Genomic DNA, 10,238 nt, shown 5'->3' with positions numbered 1-10,238 from the left:
GCTTTGGTTGTAAAGAGCCCTGAAAATGGGGTGATCGATCATGAGGCCTACTGATACTCAGGTAATCAAAAGAGCAACTGATAAGTATAAGGCAAAGCTAGACTATAACTGTTGCTATTTAAATAGCACAGGTTTGCATTTCAAACCATGCGTGAGCTACTGCAAATGATGACCTGGTCTGCCTTCAAATTAGCAGCCCACTCCAGCTCCCACGAATTCAATGGAAATTTTCCCATTAGTGCAGTCAGTATTGGTTTGAAACATTTTGCCTTAATGAAAGGTTTCTTGCAAATAAAAACTTGTCTGCTTTGTCTTGTTTCTGTGTTCAGAGACTGAGTGTTGCAAACCAGAAGGTATGAAAGCAGAAAGCATTTAGTGAAGTTCCAAATAACGCCTCCCAGTAAAAGTTTTTGCCCTTTATTGTATGCATTTTTCTACTGAAATCAATGGTTTGTAGTCAAAAGTTAATAGATGTACCAGCTTTCAGCATCTGGAGAAATCATAGTCCAAAACAAATTGTATGCTTTACATATTGTTTAGCTCTGGTGTGGTCACTTGATTCCTGAGGAATGAACACATTCTGTGTGTGTAGGACAAACTCTTCACCCTAAGAATGCAATCTAGCAAACACCAGCTGTTTAGGGTTTTAGCCAGCAGAACAGGAGGAAAAAAAATAAAAATAAAATAAAAGCTAGAAAGCTGTATTTACAGCTGCATTAGCACTTAATACCATGAATTTCTTTCAGACTCAGAACAAAACTGACCTTTAAGTGTAGCAAACTTGGACTATAAATGCAAAACATGGCCTGATTATGAAAGCTCTGATATAAAGCAGGTTTTATTCTTACAGTGCTTGTCAAGCCCTTGGCTTGGAACTGCAAAGCTCTTTGGTTGCCATGCTTTTCCAGGCAGATGATAAATCTGCCTGCTTTGTGCAGTTTGATATGACAGCATGGCTCGTGCGATTCTTTTAAGCAATGAAAATATGCCTGAGACCACAAGATTGTGTCACAGATAAAGGAGCTCCCTCTTGTATTGTTTGGCTTTTTTTTCACGGGGATGTTAAGGGTATTGAAATGCTCCTGGCTCATGCACATATGGTCACTTATTGATTGGCACTGTAGATCCAGTTACAGCAAATGGCATTTTATGCCCTCCTCCCTAATTACTTAATGAAACCCCCTTGGGCTGCAACAATTTCCATATCAAAGTGGGTGGTTCATGCATACATATAATGACTGGAGCTGAAGCAATCTTTTTAAAAGCAAAGGCATAAGGCCAAAGGCCACTTCCTACAATTAAATTAGATAATTTAAAGTCAAGTTGGATCAGGTGGGTGTCTGTGGTCATAGAAGTGTTGCTGAGTAGTCTGAGTTACTCTGTCAGAAGGAACGTTCACGTTGCACTTCTCTTCTGTTTGTAGTGGTCTGGGAGCTGGAAAAGGTGGAGGAGGCAGTTCCTGGGAGCAGGTCCCCAGCAGCATAGAGAGGTCGATGATCATCCAGGTATATCCATCAGAGTCAAGCAACTTGGTTCTCACTGAAGCCTTTCAACTGTCCTGCCCTGTGACTCCTTCTGCTTTTACCTGCCTTGCTGAAGGAGACAGAGGCTGTCACTTAAGTATTTGAACAAGAGCAAAGAACCGCTGCTCTGGCCTGGAGCCTCTAAGTGCTATTACAGTGCACTATGGAGGGGGTTGATACTCTTCAGAGTACATTGGCTTTCACCAAGAGCTGAGGGAAGAGGGGAATGAACCCAGGGCACTTGCTGTGCGCATGTCCCATTGCATGCCCCTGAGTGAGCTGGCATATGTGAAGTCCTTCAAATCATTCAGCTGGTCCTTGCTGTTGGTGTCACCACTCTTCCTCCCTTACAGCACCTGACTCTTCAGTCATCCCAGGAGGCAGCTATGGTGAGGCTTATCTCACCTAGTGTTACATGTCCTTACCACAGGTATTATACCAGCACATTAGACCCTCTTTATACTTAATGGACAAAAAGAGACACTTGTGAGTCATGATTCCTCTAAGCTTAAGGCTTGTCATGAGATATACCACAAATGGAAAAGTCTTGTTTCTAACCCTTTGACCAAGCAATTGAAAGAAGTAGCTCATATGAATGCCTCCCCTCATAATATTTGTTGTGTTTAGGGCTGCCCAGCACTAGAGAGGAGGTTTGGGGTTTTATTTTGGAATTAATCTTTCAAGTTGTTTTGTGTGCCATGGGATCTAGCCTCAGGAGCACTGTCTCTTCAATATGTTTCATCTGGCTCTGGATGCGTAAATCAAAACTCCCACCTGACCCAAGTGACACTTCCTGGCCATAATCAGCTAAGCTTCATCTGCCCACGTGTGAGCACACCAGTTAGCTAAGCTCTTGGGAGTTTCAAGGATTTCCACAGCAGATATTATTCTGATTACAAAGCATGAGCCTGTAGTTGTTCTCAGACTATGTGCAACCCCAGTTAAACACATCTAGAGAAAGATTCCTCCCTTTCAGACATAGATCAGGGGGCTAACTCAAATGCCAATCCCTCCCCAACCAGAAGAGATTTTGATCTACTTCTCTCAACCAACTTGAGGCTAGCTCCCTCCTTGCATCCTGGGCAGGGGTATCTAAGTCTCTCTTGCTGAGGTTGGTTGACTTTGCACGGAAAAGAGAAGAAAAGAAAAAAGAAATCTCACAAGCCTCAATAGCACAGTGGTCAGGACTGTCACCTGGCAGGGAAAACAGCACTCTGCTCTCTTTGAGCATTGAAACCTCCCTTTTGTACAGATTGCACTGATTTTCCAGTCCAAGAGCCTCCACCTAGTTCCTACTACCTGGAGCAGCCCAACGTTGTGGCCTGAGACTTGCTCAACATTTCTCTTGCTCAAGGGGGAGGACTGACAGCAGCAACTCTTACATGAATGAATCAACGAGTTCTGCATTCACATGACAAGTCCTTCTGCAATAATTTGAAACTTACTCCTCCAGAAAGTGTGTTAATGTTTATTTGAAAGCCCTTTGATCTTACAGAGGTATTGTTTTTCTCAGTAGATAGGGCAATAAACAGCTGCATCAATATTTACCTTACCAGAAAAGTGTTTTCTCTGTATCAGTTCTCTTCTTTTTTTGTGTTTTCTCCCTATCAGTTCTCTTCTTTTTTGTGTTTTCTCCAGCACATGGACTGCAAAAAGCATCTCTGTTTCTTTGTTTCAAACTGGAGGGAAAAGGGAACTTCCTGCTATTTTGCAAACATGCAGCCACATCCATGGCAATGTCTGAGCTGTGATCAGCTTTCTTGTGCTGCTGGAAGTTGCTGTGCGGCGGTAGGCATGCAGCTGCTGCAGGCTTTACAGCAGTCAGCTAGCACATTATCAGCAAAGGGCAAACTTATCTTCCTAAAAACTAGTTATAAAATACCAGCAACTGTTTAGTTACAAGCAGCATATGAGGCCTGTATTGGTACATGTTGTGTTTATTTGCTATATCTCATTTTTCAGCAGTTCAAACCCTTTTTTTTATCTTTGTGAAAAGGCCAGTATGCAATTTGGGGTCAGTGGTGATAAGGGAAGTTGAAAATATTGGAGGTTAAATGTCCTGTGAGACTTACATTCTCATTTCAGCCGTTGCTGTGCGTGTGTAGCTGTCCACAGAATAGAGTGTGAGATCTGGGATGACACATTCATTCTGAATTGCAACCAATTTTCTGACCAGCCAAATGAAAATATAAATTCAGGCTGTGCTCAACTGTCTCTGCAGCTCTCCCATATTAATTATATCACATGTTTTTTCGAGTCGGTGGACCCATGTGAGTTACAAACAAACAAACAAAGGAAAACGCAGAACCACCCTGGAAAGACAGCAGAGAGACTAAGGGTCAAGATTTGCGGCAGCAAGAAAAATTAAACTGCACAACTGGCGCAAATTCATATATCAAGGAAGAGAAAAAAACCTTCAGAGATACAAAGCACTGGTATATTGCCAAGCAGTTGTACCCTATGGCAGTGGAAAAGATTTTTAAAATTTAAGTTTGGGTTTTTTTTTTAATTTCTACCCTTAAAATCAACTCAATATTTAGTTAATGAGGCACTGTTAATAGTTTCTGGTCTGCAGAACTGACTCTTTTTGCATTTTTTAAGTGTGGAGACACACTGCAAAACCAAGTTTTAAGTACTGTCTGATCAACAGTAAGGAGAATATGAGCCATATGCTCGTTAACGCAACGCAGAAGCATATTCTAGCACCATCTAGCCAACTTCAAAGGCAACTTCAAGTCAGCAAGTAGGCCCTGACTGTCACATATCATCAAACCGGCAATTGACCGTATCAGTATAGTTGGTGGACTAAACAGCACGGTTACAGGACAGCCAGGGTTGCAAAGTCATGCATGTCTCCCACTTTGGCTCAAGGCTGCATCTGCTCCTGAAAAAATGTGTTTTTTTTCTGTAAGAGATAACCTTCAGTGAAGAAAACGTTTAGCTATCTTACTTACTACTCAGTGTGGAGGAAATAGTCCAGTTAGTTATCTGGGGGTATCAGTGGTTTGGGCTATGGAGATGATGGAGAGAAAGAAAATTGTCACAGCTATGACTGAGATTTGTCAAATAAAATCAACAGCAGGGTGCATTTTATTTTCTCTTTTACTGCATAATGACAGAATCTGTAGGGGATTATTTAATTCTGATTTTACTTTTGATTTTTTCTAAATACTACAGAACCCATTTTTCTTTGGTTCTTCATTTTTTAAAATATACCTTCCGAATAATTTCTCATTACTTTGTGTTTTCAATATCCTGACTTTGTATATGGTTACTATGGCCATAGTAACCTAAAATAAATAACACAGAAAATAAGTGTTCTTCTCAGTGACTTGGAATGAATTTATGAACAGAGGATATACAGCACCCATGATCAGGTGGTGAGAAAGATTTCAAATGCAGAAGACCCTGGACACAGGAAAAAGGAGGCTGAGCACGATTCTCAGCAAGCCAAATCCCACAGGTCTTATTCAGCCCTCACTCATCCAAGCTGAGTAACTAACAGCAGTAGGAGTTTTCACTAGGAACCTGGCGTAAGGAACTGAGAAAGGGAGTACATTGCTATTTAATATGTCTTCAAGGAAATACTTGCCTGATCTTTCCTAGGATGTGGGGATGGGAATTGCTAGATGATGCATGTGTTAGCCAAGGAGTTTTTGACATTGCACAAGACTCAGGGTATTTTAACATGAACTGTCTTGACTTGAATTCTGGTTCTTTCATGAATTATGTATCTTCTGCTCTTTTCCAGTGGCTAAATTTCAAGTTCAAGGTATGATATATCTTAAGGACTGTCTTGTTTAGTGAAATGCAGGTGTGCAGCATGCAGAAAGCATGCACAGAAACTATTCTCCCATCTTACAGCTGAAAGAGGCCACTACCAAGCATTATTTGCAAATCGGAACTTTTCTGGTTCTCAGTGCTGTTTCCGTCTTTAGGATGCCAATAAGTCCCAAAGCTGTCTTTGGGCAACTTAGTGCTTTGTCCTGGTAAAGGGAATTAATATAAGGGCCTAGACCCAGTGGTTGCTTTGCAAAATTCTTGTGATGAAAAGCAGCTGTGAACTGACTTAATCAACCAGTGAAATGGCGTTTATGACCGTCTTAGCTTTCTGGGACAGCACAGAGTAGCTGGAGTGAAGCAAAGGAGAGGCCCAGAGTTGCCAGTCTGAGGCAAAGGAAGGGGGACCGCGCCATCTCCTTCTCTTCCCACACTGACAAGTAAGGCAAAATCTGGTGTAAATGGGGCCAGGGGGATGGAGCATCTGGTATGGCATGACACTGTCTGCCACACTCAGCTCTGCCTTCACAGCCAGTAACAGCTCAGTCAACAGCAGTTACTTCAGAGGTTTCCCTCAGAGTGAGATTTATTCTTGGCATCCAAACCTGAGTGCTCTCAAAGCAGGAAGACTTGTACCATTTCCAAGATTTCTGCTGGCTGACTTTACAGTTGGCTGGAGGATGCAGGGGAAGTTTCTGTTCGGCTTATATGGTTTTCGCCATCGTGTCGTTAGCTCCTTTCAAAATAACAGCTTGCCTTCTTGACAGGAACGAATAAACTAGCAAAGCAATTCTTTCTTTGTTAATCTCTAACTGGTCTCCAGCAACACTAGACAATGAACTGTCTCTAACTCCATTTAGGGCTCCTTGGCCAGTGTGTACTGCACCACAACAGTCTCTGTGCCGGGAGACGAGTAGCATGCTCCAGAGGGCCAGGTGGTTACCAAATGGCAGCAAACATTATTCCCTACTTCTGGAGCCCTGGATAATCCACCAGGCACATTATTCTCTGCTTTAACCATTTCCTGATAGGCAGCTCCAGACATCGCTAGGTGGAGGACACAGCACAGGACAGATCCACATGTAGGACAAATCTGTATATAGGTAAATATCATAAATCTTTCTAATTCTTATAAATCTTGGAAAGGGAAGAAAACATGTGAGTTCCTTTTGTCCCATATATGTGAAGGAGGCATCTGGATTTGTTGCTGTGATGACAAAGGTGATCTTTCTCTTCCGTGGCAAAGGCCTTTGATCTTTCCCCCTCAAGAAAACAGTCTTAGGAACATTTTGTTGTGCTCGTTGTTTTGGATAACTTGGACTAATTCTTTTGATTATTGACCTTTCTGAGTTATAAAATGATTTCTTCTACAGCTAATTTAACAGAATGTATTTGTGACTGGCAATCTGTCAAATAGATCTCTGTAATACAATCTATCAATATTTTTCTCTCCATCCTTATCACAAGTTCCTCAAAACAAAATCCTTGAGCTAGGGTACTTGTATTGTCAAGCATGAAATCAAGAACAGTCCGCAATACGAATACTGTGCTGAAAATATACAGAACGAAATATTACCCAAACATATTTTGAGTGTGAACATATACATTCAACTAAGAAGTCTGGTTCTGATTGTTCTTAAGCTCAAAAGGCTGCAAACATCTTGGAAGTCCTTCTTTATATTTTGTTTGTTAACTGACACTATGAAGCAGAGCAGCTTGGTGAAGCCAATAATGTGTGGCATCTTTTGAAGATTATAATAGGTAATATATTTTAGAGTATTGGAGTGAACGGGGTTTGTAATTAAACCAGCTAAATTAAAGTAGCCCCTCCGGGACTACTAGCCTAAGTTCAACTAAGGAAAGGAAAGAGAATAAAGAAGAGTCCATACAGAAAAGGAGGAGTAGAACCCTAAAGGAAGAAGAGCTTTTGAAAGAGGAAATTGTTGAATTTTTAACAAAAATTGAAGGGGGCATAAAAGCTCTTGAAAGGGCCCCACCGAATTCTCATTGTGAGCAGTAGAAAGATGTTAGTCTTGGTGAGCTTTGGCTTATGGGAGAACTGGACCTTCAAGACTGAAAGAATTGTATTTTTCCATCATATAGCAACATGCTGTAGTGACTCAATGCTCAGTGTTCACGTAAGGACCATGGCATGTTACGTGGTCACAGCTGAAAGCTCTGTTTTTTTCTGAGGTCCTGTTCCTCTCTGCCTGTCATTTTGAGCAAAGTCTTAAAAATGTTGTAAGTTTTTTTTCCAAATACTATATCAATTGCTGAAACGATTTAGGCAGATATCATTAGATAATACTGTAAGTTATACTATTTTTACAGAGGTCTTATTAGGCAAAAAGCCTGAAAGAATGCCCTGGACATCATGTCCTAAGATGTCAACTTGAAAGCAAGTATAAACCCTGTGTCTCTTAGGGAACTTTGAAATGGTGACAGAGAGAGCAGATACTGCAAAGAGCCAAGGAACAACAACCATCCAAAAGAGCCGTGAACCTAAGGTTAAGTAAATGTATTTTTTCATACTCTTTCCTCATGCTACATGTTGCTGTACAGGCTGCTCAGCTAGAAAGCAGTCTTTCTTATTGATTCTCATTTCCCACAGAAAACAATACTGGCCATTTTTTAATTTGCTTTTTCTAAAATCCTTTGTAAAAGTTTTAGGGCCTTTAAAAATGTAGGATATTTTGAAATCCTTTGGCCTAAACCATCTTGAATGTGGAGCTCAGCAAACATTCGGGTTCGTTTATAAGGCTGGCATTCAAATCAGGAGTAATGAAGCTGATACAGTGCTAAGAATACGTGAATGCTGTTTGCTCTGTAAAGCTGTATATAGAATCCAATAATGAGTCCTGGGATACGGGACACTCTATCACTGTAAAGTAATTATTTGTTGACTGCTGAGCCAGCTGTGTTGAATTTGCATCTTGGAGTGTTCAGAATGCCAAAGCAGCTTTAAATCTCAGTCTTTAGTTTAGATTAGACACGTTAAATGACAGCACATTTTTTTATTTCTTACATTGTGCTAGTCTCCTGATGCTAAAAAGAAATTCTTGTTGAGATAGTGCAGAACAAGGTAAGTTAAAAATGGGAGTGATAGAAGAAAGGGCTCTTGTGGACAAATCACTCATCTTTTAAAATGCTCTCAGAGATGGTAACTGCTCTACCCACAAGCTGTTAATGTCTTGGTCTGATTCTGCCTGTGTTGAAAGAAAGTAAAAGGACATAAATTAATGTTAAAAGAAGCTAAATGGATCAGCAAATACTGTATGGAAATGAAAGCTTCTCTGTATGCATGTAGCTGTACGTATGCACCTATCTATCTGGAACCTGCTGGTGAGTATCTGTGTGTAGTTTTACTTGAGCTCTCATCGCATGAAGTCACTTCTCCCCAGACCAGCTTGGGGTGCATGAGAAGGGCTTAGCAAGCCAGCTGCAGTGCAAAGGATAAAGAAGTATTGGTCTCCTGAGACCCAGTCCATTGCTCTACGCAAAAGCTGCAATGCCTCAACCTGCTTTTATGGCCTGCCCCACAGAATTACAGCTGCTGACTTAATTATGGAGGCAACAATTAATTTCAGAGGCAACAATCATCCTGTAGCACTGGGAACTACCTTGTCATTAGTGGTGCCTCCTGTGCAAGCCACATTTTTCGCTGGTCCCCTCTGGGCTTCTGTGGCTGCATAGAGGAGGCTGCACTTGACACTGCTCTGTCCCGGAGGGGTCCTGCATCGGCACATGCACCACAACAGGCTGTGTAAGTGTGTGGGTTTTGCATCCCGCTTTTACTTGAAGAGAGACCTTAGAAAGGCATTGTCACCAGAAGAGAGACCTTAGAAAAAGCAGTAGCTCCCAGATGGAAAAAAAAGGAAAAAAAAAATCGACAGACATTTGAAAGACAAAGGAGAAATCTCAGATCTTTGAAGATCTCACATCTGATGTCTGGAGAAGTCCCGTGTCTTGTTTTGCCACTGCTCGAAGCTAAGGAATCAAAGCAATAAGTGCTGAACCATGCTGCAACCCTGCAGAAGGGGGGAAAAAGAGACAGGGGAGAAAATCAGCAGAAGACAATTGCGCAGGATATGAAGACAATTGTGCAGTATATAAAGACAGAGGATCAGATCTGGGAAAGATTTCACAGAGTGTAAAACTCTGTAAATGCCCAGCTCTTTTGGAGCCTAATCCAAACATTTCCTACAGCACGTGGGAGTGCTCGAAACCTCAGCTTCTGACCCAAACTGGCCTGAGTGCTGGGCAGGTAACTATCCAGTGTCAGCACATCTAGGAACCAGCCAGTACGGAAATCCTGGAGTGAGGTAATCTCATCCACTCACACCTCATAAAGCCTTGCAGTAACCTATCTGTCTGGGAAATCAAAATCCGGGTTTAACGATCCAGAACCTTGTTGTGAAGGTCAGTGTTTGTGACATTCAATTTTTAATTATTATCCCAAAGAACTGAGGAGGCCCTATGCTTTCTTGTTAAAACCCATCTGGAAAAACAGACGATAAGAAGAGCAATAATAACACTTCTTGGAAGACAGATGCAGGAAAAAGGAGCATACTGTAGGTGTCAGGCAGGTTATTTCACTCCAAGGATGGGCCAGGAAATGACAGAGAGCTGTGGCTCCCTGCGGCACAGCCCCACCAGCCTGCCTCCCCTGCAGAGACGCTTGGAGAGTGCCTCGAGTCCCAGCTGAAAGAAAAACTGAACAACACGATTTGTTTCATTGTCAGGATTTCACACAATGTGCTTGGTTTTTTGTTTGTTTGGAGGTTTTTGTGGTTTTTTTCCCCAGTGAAATAGAAGCAGAAAACATTTACACTTCACTCCCCCTTTTTGTCAGACATTTCTGATTGACTTTGTACTTCTAGTAGAAAACCAAATTTTTTAGGTTTTTTTTTTTTTTTTTTTACAGTGAATAAATGT

Source organism: Larus michahellis, chromosome 1 (assembly GCF_964199755.1).
Source record: "Larus michahellis chromosome 1, bLarMic1.1, whole genome shotgun sequence".
In the NCBI taxonomy this organism is placed as follows: domain Eukaryota; kingdom Metazoa; phylum Chordata; class Aves; order Charadriiformes; family Laridae; genus Larus; species Larus michahellis.
Note: the sequence above shows the minus strand (reverse complement) of the source record.